The sequence below is a fragment of the Phacochoerus africanus genome, chromosome 10 (assembly GCF_016906955.1).
Source record: "Phacochoerus africanus isolate WHEZ1 chromosome 10, ROS_Pafr_v1, whole genome shotgun sequence".
In the NCBI taxonomy this organism is placed as follows: Eukaryota; Metazoa; Chordata; class Mammalia; order Artiodactyla; family Suidae; genus Phacochoerus; species Phacochoerus africanus.
Genome location: NC_062553.1, coordinates 45839125 through 45851593, shown reverse-complemented (window position 1 = coordinate 45851593; position 12469 = coordinate 45839125). Strand labels below are relative to the sequence as shown.

The 12469-nt window shown below is 36.5% G+C and overlaps 1 protein-coding gene across 2 annotated transcripts in view; it reads right to left on the bottom strand.

Moving 5' to 3' along the window:
• Positions 1 to 12469, bottom strand: part of GLRB (glycine receptor beta) — a 121374-nt gene that overhangs the window by 47613 nt on the left and 61292 nt on the right. The gene's annotated exons all lie outside the window — the stretch shown is intronic.

Here is a 12469-nt window from a genome sequence, read left to right as displayed (position 1 = left end):
GGACATGGGTTTGATCCCTGGCCTCGCCCAGTGGGTTAAATGATCTGGCATTGCTGTGAGCTGTGGTGTAGGTTGCAGATGAGGCCCAGATCTGGCATTGCTGTGGCTGTGATTTGACCCCTAGACTATGAACTTCCAGACACTGTGGGTGTGGCCCTAAATAAAAGAGCCATCAAGCCATGAAAAGATAATGGGGGGAAAGATATGAATATTACTAATTAAAAGAAACCAATCTAAAAAGGCCACATACAATATAATTTCATCTATATGACAAAAAAGGCAAAACTATGGAGACAGTAAAAATGCCAGTGGTTGCCAGGGATTAGAGGAGAGATGCAAGAACAGGCAGAAGACAGTGGGTTCTTAGGGCAGTGAAATTCTTCTCTTCGATACTATAATGGTGGATACATGTCATCACATAATCCTTCAAGACGCATCAAATGTATTACACCAAGAGAAACCCCTAATGTCAATTACGGATTTTAGGTAATTAAGTGTCAATGCAGATCCATCAGTTGTAACAAATGTACCACTTTGGTGGAGAATGTGGCCAATGAAATGCTCTGCGTATGTGGGGTCAGGGTATTTATGGGAAATCTCTGTGCTCTCCATTCTATGTTACTGTGAACCTAACACTAATCTAAAATATAAAGTCTACTTTAAAAAAAAAAAAAAGGGTGGAATGCAAAAAGTACTATTAACAAGGTGAAAGTGAGTAAATAAAAAGTTAAGAAAAATTTATCCAAAATTTGCAGGCAAGTAAAAAGATTGCCTTTCAATATCATACCAAACACTGTCCAACAAGCCCAACTAAGGTTTCATGATTTTCTAGGTAAATGTAACTTTTTGACCTGATACTTTCTCTGGATTAGGGTCCAGAGTCTGTACAATTATGTAACTTCAAGAAGACTGATAAATTGCAAATGATTTCTAACAGGTAGAAAAGATATTCTCAAAGATATGCCTTTCTTGACCTGATGAACATTTACAAGTTTATCAAATTTAGTAACCCAACTGCAGCATACTGCCACTCCAGTCTCCTGAATTTGCCACTGAATCAGCTTTACTATCTTGCTGATTCCCTCATTCATGCGTTAAATAAATCACTGACATGTCTTCACAATATGTATGGTTTTAACTTTTTTAAAAAGTATGCTTTATTCTCAAAAAGTTAAACATGGAAATGCCATATGATCCAGCAATTTCACTAAGTAAATGCCCAAAAGAACTGAAAGCAGAGACTGCAGCTGATGTTTGTACACCCATTTTAATTGCAGCATTATTCATGATAGTCAAAAGGTTAAAAAAAAAAGTGTCCATCAATAGGTGAACGGATAAATAAAGTGTGATATATACATGTACCACATGGAATAGTATTCAGCCATAAAAAGAATGAAATTCTGAGACATGTTATAACATGAAGGAACTTTGAAAACTTTACCCCCAAAAATCAAGACGAAGGAAGAGTTTGTCCAATATTATTACTTAGAGTAGAAATGCAGGGGGGAAAAATAAGCCTGAGGAGGAGAAGCATTTAAAGGGCTGGCTAGGGAGTTTCCACCATGAGGCAGCAGGTTAAGGATCCAGCATTGTCTCTGAGGCTGCAGCATGGGTTCAATCCCCAGCCTGGAGCAGTGGGTTAAGGATCCAGTATTGCTGCAGCTGTGGCTTGAATTCAATCCCTGGCCTGTGAACTTCAATATGCTGCAGGTGCATCCAAAAATAGAAAGAGAAAGAAATAAAGGGCTGGCTAAAGGTCTGAGAAAAAAAAAAAAGAAAGCCATGAGAAGCCTGATTTCACCAAAGTATAGTCAAAGGCTTTAAAAATGTTCAACATGGAGTTCCTGTCATGGCGCAGTGGTTAACGAATCCGACTAGGAACCATGAGGTTGCGGGTTCGGTCCCTGACCTTGCTCAGTGGGTTAACGATCCGGCATTGCTGTGAGCTGTGGTGTAGGTTGCAGACGCGGCTTGGATCCCGCGTTGCTGTGGCTCTGGCGTAGGCCAGTGGCTACAGCCTCGATTCGACCCCTAGCCTGGGAACCTCCATATGCCGCGGGAGCGGCCCAAAGAAATGGCAAAAAAAAAAAAAAAAAGTTCAACAGCAGCAAGTGGCATTGAAGTTCAAGTACAATCAAACTGAATACTTTCAGCAAATGAGGAAGCCATTGATGATTTCAGCAAAAACACTTGTAGCAGAGTGGCCAGTCAAAACAAGAAGACAGAGGACTAAGATGAGAAGAGAGGACACAGATGGAGATGATAATAACACACCCACAAAACAGGGTTTTTGTAAGCAATAAATGAGAAAACACATGTAAAGTACATGAACTCATCTGGCTCTATTAAGTGCTGAACAACTATTTTGTCTTTTTATTTTTTTATTTTCTTATTTTGTCATTTTGTTATTTTCTTATCCTATTGGTAATAGTGGTTAATAGGATTTTTGCTTCAACAAAAATTCTGCCTATAGTGTAATTCATTTGGTTTGCTCTGTACTGTACTAACTGACCTGTAATTATTCTTGACAGTAGTCCATTTCTAGGTTACAAATGTTCAAACAGTGCTTTGAATATCTCCTGAAATGAACTCTTCCTGCTTTCTGCTGCAATGGTTGTAAACTCAGTATACCACAATCTTCAAGTCTCTACTGTAATCCTTTATAAAATTTTTATTTCTCAGTAGAACTCCAGAGCTGCATTAGAAGGAGTATCACTGGAAAATTCAAAATCACTTACTTCATTGTATCATCCTTGGTCATCATATCTTAATATCTCACCAGGAAAGTGCTTCCAAGATGCTTTTCTATTAGCTAAGTAGCTACATAGTATTATACTCAATACAAGTTGCAACAAGCTTATATATCTTTTAAGATTGTTTTAAAATGTTACATTTTAAATTAATTCTTTGCCTCAACATTCATTAAAATATAAAAGCTTATTAGTTATTATGCTTTGGTTAATGTTTTATGAGCATTTCTAAATAATTGCTAGTTACTGGCATTTCAAATTCTCTGTATTAACTTTGAAACCTATTTATTTTCATTTTCATTTATCCAATCACTATAATTAGAGCTCTATCATTTACTTTGCAGTGAACAAATTCCCAACAGAAACAGACTTCTTTTATCACTGGGAAATTACTTAATTATTGTTAAAGAACTTGGGGACAAATACTCTCATTGTTCATTCCAAAGAGCACACTAATAGTCATTATCTGGAAAATGGATGTTCTCCAAAATTTTCAGTACCAATTAACACCCAAATTAAACTACATCTTCAAGGCAATGAAACACTCCACAAGCAGATATTAAAAGTGGTTAGTTTCATTAATGATAGTTTACTATTAAGAGCTGAGTATCTATATTTTGTATTGTTGTTAGGATAGCTCTTCTGCCTAGTTGTAATTTTTACCTAACTCTCACATACGCAATCTTTGCTCATCTGTTTTCTCTACATCATGATTTTAAAAATGACATTCAAAGAAATTTTAAAAAGTCTGCTTTCACAGTATCTGCCAGCAAGTTCTGTCAACAGAGCTATTGTAAAACCTGGTTTAAAAATGATTTAAATTTAGTCATTAGTGAGGTTGACGTTTCATGTAAAAACTGAAAATTAACAAAAGGTCAGTAAAAATTCTTAGGTTATGTTCTATCTATTATTTTCAATATGTCATTTTTAAGGTTTTTAGTGGCGTTCCCTAGTGGCTCAGGGGGTTTAGGATCTGGCAATGTCACTACTGTGGTGCAGGCTGAATTCCTGGCTCCAGAACTTCTGTGTGTCACAGGCATGGCCAAAAATAAATAAATAAAAATTTTTGAACCTAAGGTTTTCACTTAAATATTGTTTAATAACACCTTATGAATATTTAAACTTCTCTGGACTTACGACAATGTACTATTTTTATATGGAGGGTCAACTAGGTAGTCCAATGGTGCCACATTAAACTATAAATTACATAGGAGTAGTGGTCTGCTGGACTGGATATATTAAAAGTGCCCATATTCCTGTTAAATACAGAAGTGAATAAATGATTTTTATGACATTTTGACAGATTAGGATATATACTTAGAATTCTTTCCACCATTAATTTAATTTTTCTATATCAGTTGATAATGACAAATTACTGAAAGAGATATAAAACTGAACATTTTGGAGTTCCCATCATGGTGCAGCAGAAACGAATCTAAGAACCATGAGGTTACAGGTTCGATCCCTGGCCTCACTCAGTGGGTTAAGGATCTGTCATTGCCGTGAGCTGTGGTGTAGGTGGCAGACATGGCTCAGATCTGGCATTGCTATGCCTGTGGCATAGGCTGGTGGCTATAGCTCCGATTAGACCCCTAGCCTGGGAACCTCCATACGCCATGAGTGAGGCCCTAAAAAGACAAAAAAAAAAAAACCTGAACATTTTGCATCCTTCCTTAATATGCTAATACAATTGACCCTTGAACAAGGCATGCTATCAGCAGCACTGACCCACCATGCAGAAAAAAAATCCACGTCAGCCCTCCGTCTCCTTGGATTCAACCAACCAACCATAGCTTATGGAGTACTTACACAGTCCCACAGTGGAAAAGTTCTGCATAAAAGTGGACCCGTGCGGTTCAAGCCCGTGTTGTTCAAGAGTCAACTGTATGATACTCTTAGTCACAATGTCTAATCACCAATACTTCTGAATAAATTAGCTAGGAGAAATAAGGTAAAGAGGAAAGTACCCCTGATAAATGATATTATTCTTCATTTTCAGGTAGATACATTACAAAGTAATTTGACAAAGAAAAGAGACAGAAATACAGCATAGTTTACCACTAAAAACAAAGCTTCTCTTTCAAATAGAAGCTTCTCTTTCAAATATTTCAAACAATGTCCTTATTATGATTAACTTTAACAAATGAGGATTTTTAGCAATCACCAAACAAAAAACTACTGGTCATTTTGGCATTCCCATATATGGAAACAGTAATATACATAATCCAGTAGCCCTCCAGGGAGAAAGTTAAATGTAATCAGATAATCCTCCGGCAGGATTTGGGAGAAAACAATTATAAACTAGTGTTCATCAGCATGTGTATCAGTTCTCTCTTGCTGCTGGAACAAACTTACCAAAAACGTAGTGGCTTAAAACCCTACAAATCATCACCTTACAGATCTGGAGTTCAGAACATCAAATTCAGCCTCACTGAGCTAAGGTCCAGCTCTCCCCAGGGCTGGTTCCTTTTGGAAGCCCCAATCCCTTGCTTCCGCCAGCTTCTCAAGACCACCTACCCTCATGGGCCATGGTCTCTTCCTCACGTCAACCCCACTTCATGCTGTTTCCATCACATCTACAGCTACTGACCTAGCCTCCTGCCTCCCTCTCTTAAGGGCCCATTTGGATGATAAGGATAATCTCTTGCAGCTCTTAATTTAATCACATGTGCAAAGTCTCTTTTACTATGTAAAACAACACAGTCAAAGGTTCCAAAGACTAGGATATGGACATCTTTGGGGAGACAACTGTTTAGTCTACCACAGGGTAAAAAACCCTGAAGATGAATAATATGAGAAAAAATAAATATAATATCATTTTAAGATTTGTGTATCTATGACGTAAAATAGAAAAGAAAAATGGGGCAAGCATGTCTAATGTTAGTCTATAATCAATTAAAAAATGCTGGAAACTTAATAACAAAAGCAACAAAATATAAAGAAGAGTAAATTAATAAAGTTGTAAGGAAAGAAATTTGTGTCTATAGAGAAAAACATATATAAAGTAAAATTGTTTTAAAACAACAAAGATGAGTAATTACCAAGAACTAGAATTAAGCTCTTTTAGCTGATCCAAATATGATTTTTTTGGACAGTCACAATTGTGTTGCTCAAAAAAGAGTTGAAGTCTATTATTAAAACAAACAAAAAGCCATGAAGCAGAAAGGCAGAGAAAGTTTGACAGGAACATGAATACCAGTGCAACAATAACTCAATGTAATTACAAAGCATGCCAACACCAAAGAAAGAAAATTGATTGTATGAACAGGCTTTTATTTCCATGAAAGGGTTCTAAGGTATTTCTGAGGAGGTAAAATGTCTGTGTACAGATTGTTATAATAAACCATAATACCTAATTTTTCCCCAGGAGTGCAATAGTTTACATTTTTCAATTAAAAAATTCTGCTGATTTAAGCCAAAAAAAAAAACAGGAAATACTTTAAGCATAACCTTAGAGCATCTGCCACCTCGCCTCTAACAAACATTTCTTCTCACTATTTTGAATGTCCTATTTCAGTTGTCATCAGCCAATAGACAGATACAAAAAGAGCGATTCTTATATCAACTTTAAATGAGGATGATTACATTTATTTGATGATTTGGGGGTAACGCTGCTAATAATATTGGTGAATTCCACTTCTGGTATTAATAATGATACCTTACAAGAATGTAAGGCAGTAGAATGCAAATGAACACACAGATATGAGAAATAGGAACTATAAAGCTAAAAAAATATTATAAAACAGGTTGAAGGAACATTTAACCATGCGGGTTGGAAGACCATAGGGAAGATTCATAAGGCACTGCTTTCCCTCCACTACACAATTACAGTTTGTGAGTAAATGTGGGATTGTTTTTAGTTTAGCCATCAATAGTTAGCATCTGAATTAAAAAACAAAACAACAACAATGAAAAATACGCAGGAAGGAATGTTTTCCAAACAGAATTGGCTAAAGTTTCCTTAAAACGGTAATGCCTATCACCTTGATTTAGTCTTTGCTTGATAATTGACTTTATACACTGGAGGAAAGGGCTGCCTTCCTCCTTCAGAGCTATCCTACATCTGGCTGCCATCTGACTAGCAGCTCTTCGTGTTATATCCACCCCCAAGCTCTGTGTTCTATGTTATGCTTTCCAGAACAAGCAACTGCAGTGGAGGTCAGATGTGAACTAGAGAGGAAGGCACTGGGCAATATTGAAGCTTACAGATTTTAGGATTTTATTTTAGTAGATCTCTGTAGGGGAAATTTCTAGGGGGCTATTAATAAACACAAACACAACTATACAGTGGGGCTACTAATTAACATTTAAGTGGTTTATTTTCTTCAGGATAAGTTTCTATTGTGAAATATATTAATTTGCAAATGCAAATGGTCACTATCCCTAAGACAACCAAAATGGTCACCACCCCTGAGAGTTACTATACCAGGAAAATACTGTTGCTTTATTTCTGTAGTTTTTTCACTCTTGTAAGGGTGTAACACATCAAGTGTAAAAGAGATTCTAGCATAAGTCTGTCTGATACCACAACTCACCACACTGTCCATCCTACTGTTTCCATGAACATATATCTTGTATTTAGACAAATCTAATGCTCTCCACTTTCCTAACCTCTTGGGGTTGGGGGGGGGGAATTTTTGCTTATTTTCTTTTGTTTTTAAGAAATATGCTCCTGGGAGTTCCCATTGTGGCTCAGCGGAAATGAATCTGGCTAGCATCCATGAGGATGCAGGTTCAATTCCTGGCCTCGCTCAGTGGGTTAAGGATCCGGCATTGCCGTGAGCTCTGGTGTAGGTGGAAGATGCAACTCAGATCCCAAGTTGCTGTGGCTGTGGTGTAGGCCAGAGGCTACAGCTCCAATTTGACCCTAGCCTAGGAACCTCCATGTGCCAAGGGTACAGCCCTAAAAAGACAAACAGACAAAAAAAGAAACATGCTCTCTGGCTAGTAGCAAAAAGATGATATCTACCACAACACTGTGAATGAACTATAGCTCAAGAAATTTTTTTTTAAAAATAAGAGATAACAAATTCTGATGAAAATATGGAGAAAAGGGAAATATTGTTCACTAGTAGTAGAAATGCAAACTGGTACAGTTAGTATGGAAATCAGTATGAAGATTCGTCAAGAAATAGCAAAAACAGAACTACCACATGATCCAGCAATCCCACCTGTGGGTATATACACAAAGGAAACATGATAACTAGAAGGAACGGTTGTCTTCCCATGCTCATGGCAGCATTACTCATAATAGCCAAAGTTATGGAAATAACTTAAGTGCCCATCAATGGATGAATGGATGAGGAAAATGCAGTATGTACTATATATATAATTCAGCCTTTAAAAAGAAGGAAATACCATAATTTGCAACTATAGATGAACTTGGAAGGCATTATGCTATGTAAAATAAGCCAAAGATAAATACTCCATGGTATCACTTATGTGTTGAATCTTCAAAAGAAAAAAAGAATTCATAGAAACAGAGAGTAGGGAAGTGATTTCCAGGAACTTGGGGGTGAGGGAAATTGGTAAAGGTTGGTGAAAGATACAAATATTCAGTTAGAAGATGAATAAGGCCTGAGGATGTAATGTATAACATGGTGACTAGAGTTGATAACACTGTACTGTATAATTGAAATTTGCTTAAAGAGTAGAACGTAAATGCCCTCATGAAAAAAAAAAAAAAAGATGAACATGTGAGGTGATGAATGTGATAATTACTTTGATGGGGGAAAACTTTTCACAATATAGAGGGCTATCAAATCATCAGTATACTTTAAATATCTCACAATTTTATCTGTTAATGATACCTCAGTAAAGCTGAAGAAAGTAAATAAGCCCATCTTGGCTGATTGGAAGGAAAAAGAAACAAATACCCCTCATAATATAACTCCTCTCCACACACATGCATACTTCTTGGTTACCCTCTTGAGTTACTATTATTTTTGACTTGTGTTTGTAACAAGTAATGAGGAACAAGCTTTGTTTTGGATACATTTTTTTTCTTAGAAGACATCTCAATGTCATCTCTATAAGAACTTGTCCTTTTCCTAATTATTAGGAAACTAGATATTAGGGCTTTTTTTTTTTTTTTAAAAAAGACTGAGCAAATCTATAAAATATGACAGCCATCTCTAAACTGTTTTATAAGTTTTCATGAAATAAACATTGCAAAAATGATGATAAATCTACTTGATGAGTACGATTCCAATCCTGAATCTTTAGGCTGTATCTACACAACATAGGCAGGTAGGTTATTTCATCAAAAGAAAGAGTGAATATAAATAATTTGACTCCTCTGCATAAAGGTCTCTCAAATTGACAAGATTAATATTCTACAATAGTTACATTATTTACTGTTATTTAACCAAATAAGTGTTCAACATAAGTTTATTGTTTAAATTTGCTCTGCCAATTCTCTTATGACTACCTTGATTCACTTTTTGCTAGATAAATAGCAGAATTTATTTGTCCTTTCATTTAATCAATATTAGTTAATAACATGACATTATTTATGTGTTCACTAATTGAGTGCCCATTATCTTCTGTATTTTGTGGAAAATGAAGTAGAATATATTATTCCTGGCTTTGAGAGGTTTATAGTCTGAGACTAAAAGGAAAACACACAAAAATAGTTGAATTATAGTTTAAAAATCCATCAGATTTAACTAACAAACAAATGATAGAAATGAAAACCCTGGGTTAAAAATGGGGACCACAAAGTGAATCAGAAACTGGAGGTCAAAGACAGGCAGAGGAGACAAAAACTCTGTTGAAAATTGGCTGAATTTTGTCCACCACTGTGAAGAGTGTATATATAGGAGAACAGGAGAAGATCATGAGATTAATTATTAAATATTTTACTATAATCCTCAAATAATTGGTAAGAAAGTTATTCCTTTTCTAATGTCCCTTTTCCTCAGGTATTTTCAACTTGACACAATCAAGTAATTACTGACAGGAGAAAAGTATAGTGTCTGCTATTTGGAAAGTCTTCAATATTTATTAAAGAACATGTGTGTGTAATTGGGTCACCATGCTGTACAGTAGGTAAAAAAATGTATTGGGGAAATTAAAAAATAATATTAAATAAATAAATATATAAATGAAAAAATATTTATTAAAGAATAGAATAGATACCGGAGTTCCCGTTGCGGTGCAGCAGAAAGGAATCCAACTAGCATCCATGAGGATGTGGGTTTGATCCCTGGCCTCACTCAGTGGGTTGGGGATCCAGCATTGCCATGAGCTGTGGTGTAGGTCACAGACATGGCTCAGATCCCAAGTTGATGTGGCTGTGGTGTAGGCTGGCAGCTACAGCTCAGATTCCACCCTTAGCCTGGGAACTCATATGCCATGGGTGCAGCCCTTAAAAAAGGCAAAAAAAAAAAAAAGGAGTTCCCGTCGTGGTGAGAGAATCCGACTAGGAACCATGAGGTTGCGGATTCGGTCCCTGCCCTTGCTCAGTGGGTTAACGATCCGGCGTTGCCGTGAGCTGTGGTGTAGGTCGCAGACGCGGCTCGGATCCCTCGTTGCTGTGGCTCTGGCGTAGGCTGGTGGCTACAGCTCTGATAAGATCCCTAGCCTGGGAACCTCCATATGCCGAGGGAGCGGCCCAAAGAAATAGCAAAAAGACAAAAAAAAAAAAAAAGGCAAAAAAAAGCAAAAACAGAATAGATACATTAATTATATTGAGCAAGAATGCATGTGTAGCCTTTATGTAAATGAGAAAGAAAATCCTCTCACCAGTTGTCCTCAAATGCAAGATAAAGTGGAGATGTTTCCAATAGGCAGTAACACCCCAATAGTGATGTTTTACGATTAGTGTAGTGGTGGCATGAAAGATAAAACAGGATACAGAGAAGGGTGTAGAGACCAAATAGATCCTCTTGAAGTTTCTCCTTGAAAAATGACATCTCTCACTCTTGTTAAGAGAAGTGCTTAGAAAAACTCGTCGTATTTTCAAATGATGACTATACCCTTGTCTCCATCCTGAGTGACATATGGTCAAATGTATTTTTTTTCATAGCTGTCCTCTAGTGAGCTATGCTGTATGTCTATCTCAGGAAAACTTAAAAAAGTCACTGGAAGTGAAGTTTGGACGTTACTTAAAAATCTTTCAAATAATTATCCAAAAATATCTCCGCACTGTTTAAAAAAAAAAAAAAAAAAAAAAAGCTGTTCAGGCCTAAACACATGCTTCTATTAAAAATAACATTCTTGGAGCTCCCGTTGTGGCTCAGTGGAAATGAATCCTACTAGGAATCATGAGGTTGCGAATTTGATCCCTGGCCTTGATCAGTGGGTTAAGGATTCCGAGTTGCCGTGAACTGTGGTGTAGGACAGCAGCTGTAGCTCCGATTGGACCCCTAGCCTGGGAGCCTCCATATGCCATGGGTGAGGCCCTAAAAAGCAAATAAATAAATAAATAAATAAAGTTCTTGGCACAGTTATGTATAAAAATAAGTGTCATAATTTAAGTGCAATAGGCAATCACCTTTATTACATGCTATGCTGCTACTAGGAATAAAGGAATAAATATTTAAAACCATTCTTTCCTTGAAAAGGAAATCTAACCCTAACCCCCTCACCCTAACATATACATACTACCATATATAAAATAGAAAACAAATAAGGACAACAAGGATCTACTATATAGCATGGGAAACTATATTTAATATTTTGTAATAACCTATAATGGAAAAGAATCTGAAAAAGAATATATACTGAATTGTTTTGCTATATACTTAATCACTTTGCTATACACTTGAAACTAATAGCAATGTAAAACTACTATATTTCAATACAAAAAAATAAATTTAAAAATTTCTAAGTCTTTTAAAAAAAGTCATTCTTTCCCTCATCTGAGATATTCCCTGAGAAAAACTGTGCTCCAGCCATTACTATTAGGCTTTCAATCCAAACGTTATATTATTAAGAAAAATGTAAGTATCTCAAAAAAAAATACTAAAAAAAAAAAACCTTAAGCCTTCTTTCCCCCACCTGAAGTATTATTTCAGCATGTGGCTTTTCAAAAAGGGTACAAATCTCATATTCTAAAACATTAACAAGCTTTGTACTCGATGTCTTTTGAGAAGCTGAGAGTAATTACATCACATATCACTCAGGAAATCTACTAATTACCCTTCACAAACATCTTGTCTTTAATGCCCAACTCACCCAGGACTGCAGCCCCTCCCCAAGTCTCTCTTTTCTGTCTTTTTCAAGGCAGGATCCTGCCTGTCCCTCCTTCTTTCTCTTCCTTGGCCTCTCAAAGCCCTTTTTTAGTGTTAGGTAATCATTTCAGGGAACTCGGTTACTCTATACAAGAAAATCAAATTTGCTTTTTACAGTTCTCTGCTCCACCTATCACAAAATTAGCACAAAAGAGAAAACAAAGATTCTCCACAGGAAACTGGAAGAAGAAAAAGAGTGCCTGTCCTGGCTTAGCAGTAACATACCAGACTGGTATCCGTGAGGACACGAGTTCAATACCTGGCCTCACTCAGTAACTTAAAGGATCCAGTGTTGCTGTGGACGTGGTGTAGGGGAGTGGCTACAGCTCGAACTTGAGCCCTAGCCTGGGAACTTCCATATGCCATGGGTGTGGCCCTTAAAAATACAAAACAAATGAATAAATAAATAAATAAAACACACTAAATGCTTAAGTATTTTTGAATCCTCATACATATACCCATATTAGGAAAAAAATATTGCTC